The sequence below is a fragment of the Talpa occidentalis genome, unplaced genomic scaffold, assembly GCF_014898055.3.
Source record: "Talpa occidentalis isolate TD23 unplaced genomic scaffold, MPIMG_talOcc4v2.1 talOcc4.10, whole genome shotgun sequence".
NCBI lineage: Eukaryota > Metazoa > Chordata > Mammalia > Eulipotyphla > Talpidae > Talpa > Talpa occidentalis.
Genome location: NW_023600993.1, coordinates 21,748,765 through 21,769,244, shown reverse-complemented (window position 1 = coordinate 21,769,244; position 20,480 = coordinate 21,748,765). Strand labels below are relative to the sequence as shown.

Sequence of the window (20,480 nt, the reverse complement as noted above, 5' to 3'; positions counted from 1 at the left end):
AAGTGCCCTTTAACCAAGCCTATATGTAAAGGGCAAGGGATTTCAGAATCTGTGTGCCTGGAAGAACCCTTCAGGAAACATTGCTTTAAAAAGTCAATCTGAACTAGTTGCTTTGGAAAAATAAATCCTCTGAATAGCAATGATTCCTGCCTTCCAAAACACCTTTTACAGGACTTTACATAAAGTATAACAATTAAAGAGATTTTTTTTATTTTTACCAGATAGATACCTAGACCTATAATTCCAAGTTGTATGTTGCTAAAAGACTTCCAGGCTCAGTGGGCTTAATAGATGTACAGGGAAGAAATATCTCAAAGGAAATGCACATTCTCCTCTCTTTTGGTCCCAAATCATAATGCCTTTTAAGAAGATAAATGAAGACCACCCAGTAGGCCAGAGATAATAGAAACCATTTCTCTGAAGGAACATATTAATTACTTACTATTAATTATTTAAGTGCTATTGCATTGCCATCTCTAAATATACTCTTGTATGTTAGAAACAAGCATTAAAATGTATTGCCTAACTACTAATGCTCAAGCATTCCACCAAGAAGCTAGCACGGTTAACACCAATAAATCTATTCACTGACATTTATGTCTTTTATTCACGTGACTTCTGCTGTGCTTTTCAGAAAGGAGGAAAATCAGCAGCTGGATTTACATTTTTCACTCCCTATCTTTAAAAGGCTTTGTGTTATCTTCATCATTCTTTGTGGGTCCTGCATACTCTTTTAGAGAAAGGAGATTGAGCTAGGTAGGTAAATGAAGGTGTTTATCATTGTCCTGTTAACTATTTACTATTCATTTATGGAATTTATAACTATATATCAGGCCCCTTCTATGTTTTAATCATTGCCCTGGGAATACAGAGATGAATCAGATGTGTGTTTTTTCTCTCAAGTGCTTGCCAACTAATGCAGGATCACAGGCATGAAAATAAATCAGCTCAATATGGTGTTGGTGGTACCAAGTGGCAAGGACTGAAGTAGGCAGAATGAGCCATCAGGAGGGAAATAAAGCAATGAGGGACACACCTACTCTAAGAGGTAGGGACATGGTGCAGGTGAACAGAGGAAAACAAATCTCAAAGGCTAGGGACACACCTACTCTAAGAGGTAGGGACATGGTGCAGGTGAACAGAGGAAAACAAATCTCAAAGGCTCAAATGTATTGATTCTCAGAGATTTGTTAATCCCTTTTTACTTTCTGAAGAACAACATTCAACTTGTGGTGTTTACGGCAAGCCTTGTGGATCCTGAAAGCAATAGAGAGCTCACATACAAGTACAGCAAGGACACAGAAGATATAAAAATAAATGGTTTCAAGACAAGGTCTTGATTTTAAATTGCTTCTTGTTCTGCTAAGTGTAACCAATGCATGAGCAACTGATTTGAAAACCTCATCAGACTGATCATCTGCTCCCCTTCAAACTCAAGTTTGATGTTTCAGAGGAGAAGCCAGGGGTGCTGGAAAGCAGACAAAAGCAAACTTCACTCTGAATTCGTCCATTTCAAACCAAACACACAGCCTGCAGTTGGTCATTTACCTACCTCAGAAGAAGGGGTGAGAAATAATCTTTGCACCTCAGGACCTCCCCTCCTATCTCTCAAACTCATGGCTATCCCACAGGCTTAGTTTTCACCATATTCCTACATTTCTAGATTTTTTAGAAACCCTTAGAACTCTGGGTAGCATCGGAGCTCTTTTCACTGAATTGTGCTCCATTTTCACATCAGTTACTTAAGAGCTGCAGGTGTCCAAGGAGAAACAAGATTTGCACTAGACCTTAAGAGTCTTAAATAACTTTATTACTGTAAAAAAAAAAAAAACACAATGCTTCACTGGTCAATGAGGAGAACTGGCTGTGTGTCAATTATGAATTGGACTCTGCTATGTGGAATGCAAGGTGGGGCGACATCTAGTCTCCTAAGAATACCTAAGGCAACAGGATACACTCTACTTTCTTATTTTGTTTTTCCAAGTTCCACAAGAGCATTTAATGTAATGTGTAAATAAAAGAACATTCTGAGAATATGTCAGGGAGTACAGGAAGGCAAAATATTGAGAGCCCCCAACAACAGCTGCAGAGGATATCTTGGTAACAAGGGTATCCACTCTGTGTTGCCCTGAAACTAAATGATTTAGCTACTACAACGTGGAGTAGTTGTGCAGAGTCTCTTGGTGAAGAAATAACATTTCTACTTCAGCATTGCTTTTAACTATCACAATCATGTAATCCTGTAATTTTGACATTTTGACAAGATTTGCAATCTTTTACGATCAAAGGACCCCAAGAGAATCATGCCAATAGGATTGGTCACTGTTGGGCGGGAGCACAAGCAAGATTCTGGGTCTGGGGAGAAATATCTTGCCTAGGAAGAATGATGTAAGAACCATGCAGGTGGCTCTGAATTTTAAACTATTAACCACAACCATCTCAAAAGTAGATTCAAACACATTCTAGTTAAATGTTTGAAAGGCATTTCCCAACAGGGCAGGGCTGTGGAGAAGTAGCATATTCAACATTTTTCTTTTGCTAAAATTATATTGGTATTGGTACAATGGCTTATAGGTGCTTTACATTGGTACCGACAATGACCAAACCTTTATCCAAAAAGGAAATCAAATGTTAGCATATATGTGATTGTACCTCATAAAAAATACAGAGACATATATCACTTAAATATTAATTTGTCTCTGAACACTTTCCCTCTTTGTCCCCTTCTCTCCAGCTTAAATGAGATCATTTCAACATCTACTCTCGTAATATCCTGTGCTTCAGTGCCTCAGCTTGCAGGAATTTCAGGTCTATCTCCCTCCACTAGATTTAAAGACGCATAAGGACATCATCAAATCCACACTATTGCCTACCAACACCCCAACATCTAACACAAAACATAGTAGTTACAGTACAAGCACTTCCTAAAAATTTGTTGAATAAGTGACTGAAATCAGGACCTAGAAGGCTGTAATTATCTGAAAAATCTTGTTTAATTTTTCAATCCAGTCTTAGTTTTCTTAAGTCATTTTGTGTTTCTAAACCAAAACCAGTAAGTAAAGAACTTTTATCAGCAAAATCCAAGCTTCTAATTTTTGGATTATCATTCTCAACAACCTAGTATAGCAATCCATGAACATACATCTTGGCATGGTATCAAAAAATAGCTATATTGATGCTCTTCAAATAGGAAAAGCAGAAAAAAGGAGGTGTTTTGGCCATCCTAAAGTCTGGGTAACACTGGGAAAAACGGAATAAGTTGCATTACCCCAGAAGTGACATTTTTAGAAGCAACCAAGAAAAGTGAAACGCAGCAGTTCAAAGCGTGAAGCTAAGCAACTGCCAAAACTTGGCCTGGACTGCCCAGAAGTTCAGTAAATGGAAAACAGAAAAAATGAGAATATGATATGCCATCCAATTAGGGGGTGATATATGATAGTGTACACACAAGAAAGTGGTCAGTGATTGATCATTAAATATTTGGGGTTGACAAGAAGAGATGAATAAAGAGCTGAGTCTGAAGTCATCTTCTCCTAAAAGAAGGCGTGCAATCCATGGTTGCAAATACCATTAAGAAAGGGTTTGTAGAGAAATGGGTTTTATCCTAACAGAGGAAGAAGCAATTAGGAATCAAATGAATGGTGGTAATTAGGACATTCTTTTCCATAAATGTAGTTGATTATATTTTTTATCATGTGTTTAAATCACTGAACTTCATATCACCCCATTTTATTACTTTAAGGTATTGAAGTAATATTTGGCACTGTGTAAGTTTTAGGTATATAGCATGATAGGATAGTTTGTCATTTGTATATATTACCCTATGATCCCCACAAAAAGTCTACTTTCCTTCCATAAACATACAATCAACCTCATTTGCTCAACTTAATCCCCATCCTTCTTCCTCTCTGCTAACCACCATTTTATTATCATAAATTAAAAGTATACTTTGTTTGCTCATTTCTGTTATCTGTTTTTTTTTTTTAACTTTCAGCCATATACATTTATATTTATATATCGATGTGTACTACATTGCCCTGAAGAAGTTAGTTTTGCACTGTATGGCAAGATATATTTTGACTCACTGCAAGAATATACTTCACAAACAATGAGACTTGATCAACAGTGACATGAAATCTATGAAAATATGAGGAATACATCTCATTGGATAAGTTCCAGCTAAGGTAGTGGACAACTTGGTACTTGGGGTTTAGAGGGAATTCAAGCTTTTAGAAAATAGTTTGGAATAGATGTGTTTTATTACCAACTCTAACCCTGTGATTCTATGGTTCTCTCAATTCTAGATTTTTGCTTTACATTAGCTCATTTCTGGTGCATTTTCTATTGCACTTACTCAAAGGGCCTATATGACAGAAATGCATTGAAGGCTGAAATGTTTTAAGTTAGATACCAGGCACTTAGCCATTGGCACAGTGCTGTGATTATTCCCTACCCTTTGTCCCCCTACACACTTCTAAGGTCCACACAAGCTACATCTTTACTTTAATCACACTTTCCCCATAGCATTTATCACAGAGGCTAACACAAAGCCAGCAATTAGTAAGAGCTTGCTAAAGAGCTAAAAACTGATTGAATGACTATCTCTTGTGATGATAAGCCCCTATGCCTAGGAAGCAAAGGACAGTTCACAAGACACAATTTGTCTTTATGTCATCCTAAGTAGGTAGATAATAAATAAACCCATTCTTTATTTTTTTAGATGAATGCTAGTTGCATACGTAATAGCTCAGCTGGCAGTAGGACAAAAGGGAATGCAAATCAAGTTTTCCAAATCCAGACAAGTTCTACCTGATGGCACTCCTGATGAGAAGTTCTCTCTCCACTAATAGCAATGCATGAGAGCACATGCTATTGAACTGTAAAACCATGGGGAGCGATGGTGGCAATATCTAAGTCAAGCAAAACAAACTTGTCAATTTCCCAAAAATTATTAAAGAAAGATGGTGAGATGGTGTGTGTGTGTAACATGGACTTTGGAAAATGCCTTGCACGTAATACTATATCAATAGCTCACTTGCTGCTGGAGCAAATGACTTGCAAATTCTTCTTTTTTAAAGGATTTTTAAAGATTCATTTATTCAATGTACAAGAACTGGGATGCAGTCCAGATGTATGGGAGGCTGAGAGGATTTACCAGACAAAGTGGGGAATAGAACAGGCAGACTGACTGAAATACTCTGCTGAGGGGAGAAGCAGGTGCAACAGTAGAGGTCTGTCGCGCCATGTGGGTATCTCCCTGGCTGGCCGGGATCAAACCCCCATTGTAGAGGCTGCAGACAGCTTCACAGCACTGCACTCAACCTGCCTGTGCCACCACGAAGGCCCTGACTTGCAAATTCTGATCCACTCATCCCAGAAGCTCCCTTATTAGAGCCAGTCTCTAGAACCCAGGATAACAGAGCCAGAGAACAATCTCCTGATTGCTAATTTATTGTTTACTATACCATTCAGGCTCCCTAGCATGATGATGTAATAAGGAAATTAATTGGTTACACAGAAAAATTTTAGATAGAATTGAATAAAAGAACTTTTTATGAGTAGTGAAATGTTATGCTTAGCTAATGGTGCAGTGCTAATACTCACCCTGATTAATCACCTTCGATCTAAGTACTCCAGAAAGTCAGGTAATTTGCAATATTCAGTGTGTGTGTGTGTGTTTTAATTGAGGTTACATTGGTTTACAACACTGTATATGATTTAGGCATTACTACAATTGATAATTTGTTTTTATTCTCTCATTTCTTAAAGATTCATTTACTTTTATACAAGAACTGGGGTACAGGTCAGAGGCACGGGAGAGTGAGAAGATTCACCAGAGACAGAGCGGGGAGCTGAACAGGCAGACGACCGAAATACACTGCTGAGTGGAGCAGTGGGTGAGACATGAGAGGTCTGCCACACCATGTGGGAATCTCTACGGCTGGCTGGGAATTGAACCCGTGCCATAGAGGCTGTGGACAGCTTCACAGCACTGTGCTCAACCCGCTGCACCACCCTACCCTACCATCCATGTGTGATTCATAATGTAACAACGTAATCCAAAAAGGGGAGATCCCATGTTCCCTGTCACACCTCATGGATGTGGAGGTAGAGAAGGATGTGGAGGTAGAGAAATGTGTAGAGTGAAAAGTGTGTCTCCAAGAGTACCGGTTAGAGTGAGTCAAGGAACTCCACGACAAACCACGGCCTGTGCTCCTTGCACATGTGTGAGCCTGGGCTGACCATGGTTCTGAGCCTCCTCTGGACCCTCCTGTTCACAATGCTGTTCCTGCTCTTCTTTCTGCCTCATCATACTGCAAGGCCCACTTCAGGAAATACTTTTACATGCTCTCATTCTGCTTACATCTTTACCACCCTGTTTTATGTTCATCACCCTGCATGAGAATTAGTTAGATGACTTATATGCTTTTCATATCACCTTCCACACTCAAACTCTTGGTTCTTTAATTGAACATATTTATTTTAAGATGTACAGTTTATTATCATTATTTTAGTTTCCTTAAATACTCAGGCACACATACTTGAATAATGTCTTGGAAGTACAATATCCATTTCTTTCTATTAAGAAAAAATCTATTACTGCGAAAATGGTCATTACTTTCCTGTGAGTCTTTATAAATGCATCCTCTGGTACCGTTCTTAATCCCACATAGGATGAATAAAAAGATGCATATACTATATCCAGTGGTACATAGTGTATTGGATAAATTGCAGAGGGAAGTTCCCTAGAGTGAATTATCATCAATAATATATGCGTATCTATATTCTACTCTGAGTCAAGCTCATTGCTGCTACCAAAAATCCATTGTGCAGATATCTGTGCTCAGAATGTGCCTTTATGCATTTAATATTTTATTTTTAGTTAATATTGCATTAACTTCTAGATTAGAGCAAATTATAGGGGGTGTGGAGTATCCTTTAGAAAACACATGTTTTTAAATGGTCCATTTTTCTTTTCTGAATTAAACACTCGAGATAAATAAGGAATGCTTTGGATATCATATAATTTTAAAATAAAATCTACTTCAAATGAAAACTTCCTAACAACTACTTATTAAATACTGCAGAGAAACTAAATTTCTAATTCTATTTCACCACATACCCAGTTTGGATTAAATAAAACAGTAGCCATCATGTTAAACACTAGAAATACATAATACAACTGATTCTCAGTCGCAGATTCTGTATTTGTGAATTTACTTATTTACTAATATTTATTTAGAACCCCCAAAATCAATATTCACACTGGGCTCCTGGTCGTTATCAGACATGCACAAAGAGGTGAAAAATTTGAGTTGCTTCAGGCACATTCCCAGCTAAAGTTGAAAACAGTGCTGTCCCACCTTATTAAGTTCTAATACAGCACACAGTATATTGAGTGCCATATTTTTGAATCTCCCCTTTTGTAGGGATGGGGGTGATTTTGCTGTTTAAAATGACTCCCAAGCATAATGTTAAAGTGCTCTCTAGTGTTGCTAAGTGAAAGAAAGCTACAGTATGTTATTAAAACAAATAAAGTGAAGGCCAGGCTTGTAAATCCCCCAAGCAGACAAAACCATTTAAGCCACATAAGCAAAACAAAATCTACCTTATTTCATGAACATCAGGGCAACTCAGCTTAGATAATCTCTTATAAATACCTCTGATAATAATAAAAGAAACAAGTCGTATTCCTGATATCAGATAATCACTTTTAACCAATCCCCTGCCATTTGCAAGCCCTGTTATAATAACCAATTATTGTAAAGGTTAAACAACTTCCTTTTTCACTTTATAAGCCTTCATGTAACATCAAGTCTCTAAATTTCATGTCAGTTTTGAATTTGAAAGCTCCCAGCTTGTGAACTGTTCTTCTACACAAAATAAACTCTTATTAAATACTATTTTATGGATCTGGTGTCTTTAATTTTCTATTTCTGGATTTTTCACAGTGCCTTACAGAGAAAATCGGTGTGTTAGGTTACCTTTGTTTAGGCCTAAGTTATAGTGCCTTTGGCTAGGAATTCAAGAGTAATGAATTACAAATACATATTAAATAAGTGTCTTTAAACAGAAACACACGTACTGCAAGATTATGTATTAATAGGTTATGAAAAATATTCTGATCAGAGTTTCACAGAAACTTAGTTCTGTATTGGGAGAATGCCTCAGTACTGGCTAATTCAGTTTCTATAGTGATATTATCGAAATAACTACTACAAATAATAAGAATCAGCTGTCCTACCTTTGTAAACTAAAAATAGTTCTTGTTGTAAATAGTGATAATTTCATTTCACTATATAATTTAATTTTACTGAAGCTAAAATGCATGCCAACGTGGGTAAGAAACAGTTTTGCCTTCAGCAAGCTCACAGTAGAGCAGGAAAAATGAAATAGAACACAAGGTGGTGAGTGTGGTAATCAACATATAAATGAGGTAGAACTGGTGCCTGTTGTAGCAAATGGTTTTGTGAAAATTGGAGAAAGGCTATGAAATTTGCGATGCAATGTAATTGACCTGGTGACATAGCATGGAGGTTCAGCAGACAGATTAGGAAGGAGATGGAGTAAATAAAGACTTAGTCACAGTGGTCTAACTAGACCTTCATAAACAAAAATGCCAAACACTCTAATGTTATTTTGATCATTGAAATACGTCTCTAAATAAGAATATACCACATCTAATATCTTAAAATTATTTTTGAGTGAAATAATTATTAGTTAAACTAATAACAGATATTTCCCTTATACTGTGTGAGCTGGCTTTGTGACCCACACAGCTCCACCGATTGTCGCATGTAATGGCTTAGAACAAAAATGTGTCTTGGATAAATGACCAAACAAGTAGAAAAACACCATGTACTTGATTGAAAAAAAAAAGAAACAAAAAAATCAACAGAAATATACAGTTGCAGAAAACATTGACTATATTTCCATTCAATTTACTGCGCCTCCATTAAATGATAGACCTGCAAGTCCTATGCCTCCTTCCTGAAAGTGATCAAGTATTTGGGCTAAAAGGCAAGTTTCATAGAAAGTATCCCGTCGGTACTTGTCCTGTGTGGTGAGGCGGGAATCCCTGCAATGAAACACAATAGCATTCTTGTTCCTCTGTGCCAATATTTTTAATAGATCCACCATTGTAGTATACTTCAACATTCCCTGGGAGAAATTACAGGCATCCTTTGAAAGATGCTGAGAATTACCCGATGGCAATGTTCGAATTATCAGACTTCATTTTGAACCCTTCTCAATAGCTCCCTAAGTTCTAGGAGATCAACATGGAAGACAGCCCTGAAATCTGTATTATGGGGTCTGTGAGGGAACAGTGGGAAGATCATCTTGCCAGAGCTCCTTCTCCCCACCCCCACCCTGACAAAGGAAGGGGATGAGAGCTTTCCAAATACGCTGGGCCGGCTCCTGCTAAGTCAGTTTAAATTCATCAGCAGCTGCAGCAAACTTGCAGATGGTGCCAGACCCCAGGAGGGAAACACCTACAGGGAATCCGGGCCTCCTAAAAAGCTGTGTTTCTTCCCTTCCAAACGGCTTACCTCAAACTATTCTCAAGGTCCAGAAGTTCTGGCAGAAAAGGGGAGCTACGATGCTAAGGAGGGGAGTTTTTCCACTTTGGAAACACAGAAAATTTAATAAGACCCTGCTCACCCACTGCGATTGTCGTTATGCAAGTTGGTTATGGGTCTATCTCCTGGGTCCGTTTTTCGCCCCTGAACTTCCTCCTGCTCATTTCCTCTTGACAACTTTGCTCACCAGGTCCCTCAGTCTTAGCACTTTTCGCAAAGCATAGGGCAAAATAGATGCCAGCAGGGCCACAGGCAGACGCCAGCAGGCTGTCACTTCTTCACCCCTGGCTAGAGTGGAATGCCAGCAGCTCATATTGATTCTGCCCTCTTCCAGCCAGTCTCTAGTGAAAGCACGTTCTGGCCAGTGCCCCCACAGGGTCAGTCACAGCTGCCAAGTGTTCTCCCGGCTTTAGGTGGTCTGAAAGCATCCTCTCCAGCCCTACACGATAATGCAGGACGCAGCCAGGACAACCTGCTGGAGACCACCCTTGCCAGGGCCAAACCCATCAGGCGGAGAGAAGGGAAAAGAGCCAGATAAAGCCTCAAGGGTTCAGTTGCTAACTGGGTTGGAGGATCTGGCACCAGAGTCACAGTCCCCAGCACACAGCTCAGATGCACTGTAATAACCAGCGGCTTGTCTGGTTGTTTGTTGCCAAATAGCAATACTGGCATCTAGCCACGTGGCTGGCACCAAGTCTGAAATGCAGCAGTTCAACAATTTTCACCAGGCTGTGCCAACCCAGAGGTACGGAGGACTTCTAAAATCCAGCCCAGTGGTATCTTCTGCCTATGGAAGTCTGGAGGCTGAGATTTCTTTGCCTGAGTCGAGTGAAAGCATTCCAGAGAAAATGAGCAGAAAGCAAATGCCACATAATAAACCATCTCTTCCAAATAGGTTAGAAGTCAAACATTTGAGATTAGCTAAATTTCGTGTCCCTGAAACAGCTGCACTTGTCCCTGAGGCTGCTGTCTTAGCACGCAAGGGAAGCAATAGGAATTCAAAGCTTTCAGAGTAAACTCCATGAATATGTAAATTGTATCCTATTTATATACATATTAATAGCAAGATTACATGCAATGGGTTGCTGTAGATCCAAGAATCCCTTAAAATATACATTGAATTTTAAAATACTTTCAGGCTTTGTAAATTTCAATGCCCCTCCAATAAATGTACTTTCAAAATGTTGCAAACATTTTAGTGACTCCTTACAACCCTAATTAAGAACACGACCAGTTGTTCTAAATTTCCTGCCTATTATAAAATATTTGGCTTCAGCTACTTGAGAAGGACAATACCTATGCATCTATCTTTATTTCATTGTACATTTACTACCTGTTTGTAAACTGTAACTTAGGGCTTCTGTATAAAATCAAGCAAACAAAGGTCAAAAATTTGGTGGGACATTAGTGATGACTAATTCTTTGATTCAACAGCTGAAACTCTTTCTTCTCTCCAACTTCCTGAACTGGTTTCAATTCTTTACACAAAATGTACCAAATAACACTTAAAATTTACAAATCCACTGTGTTACCAATACCAGCTTTTGGGCAATCTAAATGTCAGAAAAACTTAATTGTTCACCATGTGGACATTTTGAATCATAGAGAGCCCTTATTCTAGGACTTTGAAGAAATCTGATCTTTGCTATAGATTTTATGGAAATTGTTAATTCTAGATCACAGAATAAGCTACATGAGGATGTCCAAATTGGATGTCAGGGAGCTAATGAACTACTGGCCTGGCTCATCTTATTTTTTCCTTTGGTCCAGACTGCAAGAAAGCAATCTCTATGCACACCACCACCGCCCCGCCCCCCCAGGGCTGTCGTACATGGAATGTACCGCAGAGAATTAAATTAGTTGAGATTCAGCTAAGAGAAATTTCTTATTAGGAAACTAAATATTGCACATGGCATAAAGGCTATGAGCTCTTTACAGAGGAAAATCCTTATATCTGATGTCATGCTAAAAGTATACCTTGACATCCTGTAAGCTTCAATAAACACATCTGGATCCAGAAGACATCTCTGAAAGACTCATCACAGCCAAATTTGTCATTGTTTGTCCAAAATAGCCTCATTACACTAACTGTGCAATTAAAGTAGTTTTTTTTTTCCTTTTTCATGGTAAACAAAGGAGATCAGCAAATTGCATTTAAGTGAGTTATACCATGATTTGTCCACATCATTCATATAAGATAGACTGCAACAAGGTAATTATGGTATGCTTGCAGACTTGCAGGGAGAAATATTTCTGAAAAATAGTTGCTTATTTACCATCTGTGATGGCTGATAAGGAACAACTACATATCTGTCTATTATTTCATCTCAAAAGAGACAAAGACGGCATGAATAAAATGGCACACTGCCAACAGAGACTGATCCATAGCGTGGGGTGGAATGCAAGCGCCTTTCCTTCTAAAGAGGTTTTTGAAAAAAAACCTACCTACCATGCCTAGTTACTTAAAAAGTGAGCATTCCTAATGAATATCTGAAAAGAAAAATGTATCTCATAAGCAGAAGACTGCTGCCACTGTGGGTAACACTGAGTGCACTTTAATTCTACATTGGGAAGAGACTAAACTGATGATAGTTTTTTTTGTCTGTTCACCCTCTTCTGATATCCTGAAGCATCATGTTTATTGTTTTCATTTTTAAAAGACTGGAAAAGGAACTGACTGATTATTAACAAGTCCCTAAGATAATATCCTATCATAAGTTCTCTCCCATTTCGACATCATAATCATCCACCCCATATCAACTATCTGGTTCAATATTTTGCATTTTCAAAAAGGTCGGTCTTGCAATTCAAAAGTACAAAGCAACATTAACACAAATTAGCTGTTCTCTGAAGTTCCTTTCTCTAGGATACAATTTCTTTTAAAAAAAAAGATTTTATCTATTTATTTTTGCATAGAAGAACTGGGGTGTAGGCCAGAGGTGCAGGGGGTGAGAAGATTCACCAGAGACACAGTGGGGAGCAGTACCGGTGGATCTACTGGAATACACTGCTGAGGGGAGCAGTGGGCGAGTCAGGAGAGGTCTGCTGCACCATGTGGGTCAGCTCCCTGGCCAGGGATTGAACTCAGGCCGAGGAGGTGTTAGTGCTGAGACAACCCCTGTACCACCAGGGAGGCCCTGGAATACAGTTTCTTACCACTCTGCCCTAAGGGTGAAAATAATAAGAGTTTAGAATATAAGAAGCATTCACAAGAACTGGAAATTATTCCCAATAGTATTTTATGCCGCCAATTGTTACTGGGCACTTGCCATGTGACAGCCATATAGAGCTAATGTGGGGAACATGGTGCTGAGGAAGACACATCTCCACTTAAAGGAAATCACAGGCTTCAAATATGGAAGACACTGTGTTTGTGAGGGGAGGAGGTACTAGGTACTGTAAATGCTTTTCATTTCTTCATTTTATATAGAAAGCAAACTATATGTTTGTTTGTTTTCTATTTATCACATGGTTTAGGCTTAGAGCATTAACCTTTCATCGGGTCCCAAAGCCACCTCTATAAACAAGGCACTCAGGAATTTTATATTCCTGAGTGGGCTTTTATTCCTTATGGGAAACTTTTATTCCTTATGGGCTGAATACTAGGCTTGCCGTCTATTTTACAGTTTTAACAATTAGAATCAATACCATGCAGTTCTGTGCACAAAGGTAACCTAGGACTTTGAATTTAGGTGAAACTATTGCCACTAAAATCTGGGTACCATTCAATGTGTACTTGAAAAGACAAATCAACTAACTCAGTAGGACCCATTAATACTTTAATCCATAATTCTCATAAGCAAAAAGCAGGAGCCTCAGAGAACTGGAAGTAAAACATCAGCATTTTTTATAACACAGGAGCCTGGAAGGTCATCACATCACAGAGGCCACTGTGGCTCAGGCAGATACAGAGACTTGCCCTTGCCACGCATCCAGGTCATGCAGGTGGCAGAGCTCAGGTGCCAGCCACTCTTTGCACAAGCCTTAGTAACTTTTCCCAGCCCGTGGATGACTTTCAAACACATCCGCATCTGTTCCTTATGGGCTGGTCAGGTACGCTGAGACTCTCCTGCCTCTGGGCAAACCTGGCAGGTGCCAAGCTGCTCAGTGGCTCTCTAGGAAGCTATGGCTTGCTAGGGAGCTATGGTTCCTCAGCATTTCTCAGCTCACCCTAAAAACTCAGATGAATGAAATAACATGAAAAAATACATTGCTCTAATTTCTGTTAACATGTGTATATAAAATTGGAATGCTCCAGTGACTTTGGTATGAAATGAAATTCTGGAACAAGTGGGAAAACCAAGCCCTACCCAGTATTGTGCTGAACACATCTCAAATGGACACATGGACACCAAAAACACACATGTGAGATACAATCAGGTGGTGGACAGGTTTTCTGGCAATAAAGCACCTCTTTTGTAAATATGTTAAGATAAATTTTAACTTTTTCTTCTTCCACCAAGCTGATGGCTTTTTTCATATCAAAATGAACTTTTGACAAAATGTGCTAGGGATAGTCTATTCACACTACCTTGTCTACATGCTAGTAAATAATCAATAGCAGCTATTCAGTTTATTACTCTAGTTTAATACCATTAAAAGCTGGCAATACCATGCTGACTATTCCCCATTTTTGTTATTTTACTGCTTTTCTAACTCTAAAAGCCTGGAAATTATTAGACTACTCAACATCTGGCAGTTTAAGCAGAAAGTGAGTGCTAGAAGTGAGTAAACTGTATCAAAGGGCATTTCTATCACCCTGATAACCTCTACTAGAAACACAATTTCACATTTTTAAATAATTTATCTGGAGTTTGTTCATGTTCTTTTAAAAAAGAAGAAAGAGTGTTAGCAGAACACATTTTGAATGAAGTGTTCATCTCCCAAACTAGACACTCAACCATATTGTTCAAGCAGTTACTGTGCAAGGAACCACAAAACCTTCATACTGAAAGTATGTTGTTTAGTCAAAATTTTGCAAGTAATTAATTACTTTTCTTGCAGTGGCTCAGAAAGTCATGCTTTGTCCCCACTGACAGGTGTTTCTGAGGCCTGTGGTCACACGATGGCTTGGTATCACAAGGAAATGGTATAGAAATAATTTCCCTCATTTCCCTGCATCCACAGGGAACTGGCATACCCAAATTCTACACAAAGTTTTGGTGGAAAAAGGTATAGATTAACAGCTTGCATATTTATGTTAGCAGTTACATCCGGGTAGATAAAGAGAATAGTTTCCATCAAGGATTTGTGTTCCCATTCAACCACTTTTAGGATATGTCAGTAGCTACACAAACTTCAGAAAGTGATTTAATTTCTGAGACTCAACAACCTTAGCTGAAAAAGAGGACACAGTAGTTCACTGGGGAACTGAAGAGGTTAGCAATGGAATGAAATAACACATAGGAGAATCCTGGTTTGCCTGGACTGAGGTGTTCACAGGTGGGGACTTCCATGCAGAAACTGGGAAAATCACAGACAAGCCAGAAAGAGAGGGTCAATGTACCTGTAAAATGCTTATAACAAAAACTGGTTCTAAGAATTCACTAAAATGTCAGCTTATTCTCAATGCAGTTCTTTACATTAGAATTCAAACATCCAGCAAATATGAATGTATTCATATCCTGTAGAATTAGCGTGAAGCTGTAGCCTAATAACTTCCATTTGCTCTAGAGTTAGAGAAAACCGAGTCACAATCCCAGGCAGAGAACCAAGAACTGACTGTTTATGTAAAGGCCCACAGCAAATCACTTTCCACTCAGACAAAATAGCCCTGACATAAAAGCGTTCCCTGGAAATACACCTCCTTTCCCTCTCACAGAGGTGTCATTCATTATTAGTGCAAGATGATTCCTCTTACAAACTTTGAAATTGGAGGAACCTTGTACAGTTCTCTGATAACCTCAATTCCAGTTCTTACTTGAACTACTAACGGCCTTTTACTAGTTTGTGGTCATGAACGTATCCTCAGGACACTTTATCCAATAAAGCGTGGAGGTAATTGTAGCGAGCGCCAGGCGCACCCTATGATGGTGCCATCATTCTGTGTTGAGACACGCAGATCAGCTACAGATTATGTCTCTGACTTGCCCTGGGATGTTGAAGCATGAATCAGTTAAACCAGGTCAGCTCTAATCTTAAACTTGGTTGCTTTCCCAAGATTCCTGTGCAAGAATCAGCAAGGCTCCCTTTTGCAGGTAACAAATCAATAGTAGGCGAGAGCCTTGGAAAATTCTTATACCAAAAACTAATCCAGGGTCTGTGTCCTGGATAATGAGGTAATTGTGTTTACGTAAATAAAATCTAGAAGTAAAGAATCACAGAACACAAAATCTAAAGAACTTGGGGGAATAGGGTCTGATTCACAGTGTCAGTACAGAGCTAGAAATCATTTGAACAAAATGACCATAAATGTCACACACAATGTTCAAACTGGGAGCAAATTATTTCCAGTTTTTATTGGGAAAGTTCCCATAAGCAGAGTACTCCCTGGGTGCTCACACCAGTCCCTATGTAAGTGCATTCTGTGTATTTAATTCTCTTAATTCATTTCATTCTCTTAACAATCCTAAAAGGAAGGTGAAATTATTATGTCCATTTCATAGAAAGAGAAACAGAGGGACAGGGAACTAGTACAACTTATCCAAGGACACATAGCTAATATAGGAGAGATTTCAGGGCCTCCCTGGTGGCTCAAGGGTTTAAGTCTCAGTACTATGAAGCTGTCAGCAGCCACTGCAGTATGAAATTGATCTCCGGCCAGGGAGCTGACCCACATGGCACAGCAAACCTCTCCTGTCTCACTGGCTGCTCCCTTCAGCAGTGTATTTCAGTCACTCTGCCTGTTCTGCGCCCCATTCTGTCTCTGGTGAATCCTTTCAGTCCCCTACACCTCTGGTCTACACCCCAGCTCAAGTATGCATAAATAAATAAAATAAATCTTTAAAGGAGAGAGTTGAGTATTGAACCCAGAGTGGTCCTCATAACGGTGTATAGAAAATAATGCTATTGTTACAAACAATAGGAATTGCAGGGTGCCCTGCTTTCTGAGAAGGAGGGCAACCTAAACCAAATATTAAATGGATTTGAATTTATATAATTATAACTCTTTCCATAATTGATGTCATTTAAACATCTACTTTCGTGATCCTAAATTTAAAGTAATTGCTTAAATAGACATGTAAAATAAAATACATTTTAACTCTTTGATAGAAGCACTAAGAAAATATAAATACATATTTGCAAGAAAGTGTAGTTGGTAAGATGTAATATAAACCAAAACCAAACTCAACAATGAACTCTAAGTGATATCAGGGAACCATTAATATACAAACACTGACTATGATTACCAAGTATGTTTTCAACCACCTTATTATATTCGAAAGCTAAAAATACTTGGCAACTCTGATTCAAAACCATTCATTTTATTTTGCGAAGCATATTATTATGCCCTATTTATGCAATAAAATTGTAAGTGTTTTTAAATTTGTTTGCACTATATTTTAATCTTATTCTTTTTGATGTAGCCTAAATTACATGTATGGATCCTGATAATGTGGGTATTTAGTGCAAAATATACCACTACACAATGGATAGCAATAATAATACCCAGTGCGATAAGATAATACAAGGATTCATATTTGCATAGATATAATTAAGTCAGGGATAATGTTAAAATGAACATAAGTGTTTTGTTTGAATACAGAACCCTTAAAGTTACAGGTAAGGCCCACTAAATTTACTCTTGATATATATAACTGTGGATGACAATAAAGAATAGAGATTTTTCATTGCATAAGCGAATAACAAGAACTGGCATTGATTCAAGTTTTAATATGTAACAGTCACAAACAGGCACAGAAGGTCTAATGCCTTTACCAAGCTTCCACAAGTAGAAAGTGGTTAATTAGAACCCACTGCTGACTCAAAAATACAGCTGCTACTAAGATATCACACTGCTTCCTTCTCTTGTAAGTAGATAGACTTTAAATTATGAACTTTTAAGCATAAATTGTATTTTTAAAAAGGTTTGGGGATGAAGCAAATGTTTTATACACAGGTGCATATACTTGTCAAAACTTCTCAAATTCTGTACTTAAATTGAGTATATTTAATTTTACCTTTCAAAGTATTAGCTTAAAAGCTAAAACAAAGACCGGGCAAGCAGGGAGTGCGTCCCACATTGCCATTTTAGAACAGGGACATTTCTTCAGTAAAGACTGCTTAAAACGGGCAGAAGGCTCCCGGAGGAGCCAGAGGTGAGCTGGGAAGTTCCCCCATGCCAGGCCCCTTCTGGCCTGCAGTCCGAGCCCAGAAGGGGAGCGGGCACCCAAGACCGGGGCAGACCAGGCACGCAAAGGAGTGTGAATCCGCATCACCGTTTTTGAACAGGGACCTTTCTTCTGTAAAGCCAGCTTGAAACCAGCAGATGGCTCCTGGAAGAGCCAGAGGTGAACTGGGAAGTTCGCCCAAGATGCCAGCCAGTACCAGCAACACAGTGTCCCAATGCATATGGCAAATTAGAAAACAGACAGTAGGGAGTAGAAAAACCACATGCAACCCAGCAACTCCTCAGGAAAAAAGTACACCACAAAAAGAAAACCACCCCCCAGATTGCAACGACAGTAACTTGGAAGAACTTCTGAGCCTTCCAGAAAGAGAATTTAAAATTGCCGTGATTAAAAAACTGACAGACATCATAAAGGAAAACAATGATTAAGGAAAAATAATCAACGATCCGAAGAATGAAATTGAGTCCCTAAAGAGGGAAGTAAAAGAAATGCAGGAGATCAAAGAATTAATGGAGGTGCTAAAGAACTCTGGGAAAAGCAATGAAAGCAGAATAGATGAAATGGAAGAATGAATAAGTACTCTTGAAGACACAGAAATAAAAAGAACCAAAACAGAAAAGGAAAGAGAAGTACGAAGGATAAAGACCGAAGAAAGACTTCGGGAACTATCTGACTCCATGAGGAAAGGAAATATAAGAGTTATAGCAATCCCAGAAGGAGAGGAGAGAGATGTAGGAACACAGAAAATATTCAAGGAGATAATTGAAGAGAACTTCCCAAACATGAAGAAGGGGCTGGAAATTGTTATACAAGAAGCAAGAAGAACACCAAACTTCCACAATGAAAGTAAAAATACAGCAAGACACATAATAGTAAAGCTCCCAAGAATCCAGGACAAGGAAAAAATAATGAAGCTGACAAGAGGGAAGAAACAGATAACGTTCAAAGGAAAACCAATCAGACTGACATCAGACTTCTCCAAAGAAACACTAAGGGCAAGGAGAAAGTGGAGGGACATAGTCAACAGACTCCAAGAAAACAGATGCCAATCAAGAATACTCTATCCCATAAAGCTCTCCTTCCTCTATGAAGAAAGAATAAGGACCTTTCCAGACAAACAGAAACTCTGGAATTTCATTACGACTAAAACTCCACTCCAAAAAATACTACAAGGAGTCCAAAAGCCAGAACCACAGAGGGACGAATAACAATGAAAGAAGACCAAAAAAAAAAAAAAGTTTTTAAAAGAATAAATAAATAAAATCAAAGGAAAGACAAACACAATGGCAAATACAGATGCTAACATATCAATATTAACTCTAAATGTAAATGGACTAAACTCTTTAATAAAAAGACACAGAATCGCAGGCTGGATTAAGAAATAAAACCCAACCTTTTGCTGTCTCCAGGAAACACATTTAGCTACAAAAGATAAAAATAGACTTAAAGCTAAAGGATGGAAAACAATCCTACAAGCAAATGGACCAAAAAAGAAAGCAGGAACAGCTATAATTATATCAGATAAAACAGATTTCAAACTCAAAAAGATAAAAAGAGACCCTGACGGTCACTACATTATGATCAAGGGGACAATACTGCAAGAAGAAATAACACTCATTAACATATATTCACCAAATGAAGGAGCAACAAAATATATCAGACAACTATTGTCATCTCTGAAAACAAACATCAGAGAAAACACATACATAGTGGGAGAATTCAACACACCACTATCAACAATGGATAGATAAAAGAGACAAAAAATAAGTAAAGACACTAAAGCTCTAAATAAGGATCTAGAGTGCTGGGCTTAACAGACATCTATAGAACACTAAACCCAAAAAAATCTGAGTACATATTTTTCTCAAGCGCACACAGATCATTCTCCAAGATCGATCACATACTGGGACACAAGACAAACATCAACAGATACACCAAGATTGAAATCATACCAACCATCTTTTCTGACCATGAAGGCATAAAACTAGAAATAAACCATAAAAAGAAGGCAAGGAACTCTCCTACCTCATGGAGACTGAAAACCACACTACTGGAAGACCACTGGACTAACGAGGAGATCAAAGAAGAAATTAAAAAATTCTTTGAATTGAATGACAAGGAGGACACCAATTTCCTAAATGTATGGGATGCAGCAAAAGCAGTAATAAGAGGAAAATATATAGCAATAGAGGCTCACATCAAGAAACAGGAAAGAACTCAAAGAAACAACCTAATCTCGAAGCTCAAAGATCTAGAAAAAGAATACCAAAAAAAAAAACCCAAAATCATTAAAAGAAAATAAATAATAAAAACCAAAGCAGAAATAAATGAAATTGAAACTAAAAAAAAAAAAAAAAAAATCCAAAAGGTCAATGAAACCAAGAGCTGGTTCTTTGAAAAAATAAATAAAATAGACAAACCCCTAGCCAGGCTCACAAAGGAAAAAAGGGAAAAAGCACAAATAAACAGGATCATAAATGAAAGAGGAGAAATCACAATGGACACAGCAGAAATCAAAAGAATAATCAGGAACTACTATGAACAGTTATATGGAATCAAGTTCAACAATCTAGAGGAGATGGACAAATTCCTACAACTCTACAATCAC

The 20,480-nt window shown here is 38.3% G+C and overlaps 1 protein-coding gene across 8 annotated transcripts in view; it reads right to left on the bottom strand.

Moving 5' to 3' along the window:
* RBMS3 (RNA binding motif single stranded interacting protein 3) overlaps positions 1–20,480 on the bottom strand; it is a 661,354-nt gene that overhangs the window by 485,062 nt on the left and 155,812 nt on the right. The window lies entirely within an intron of this gene.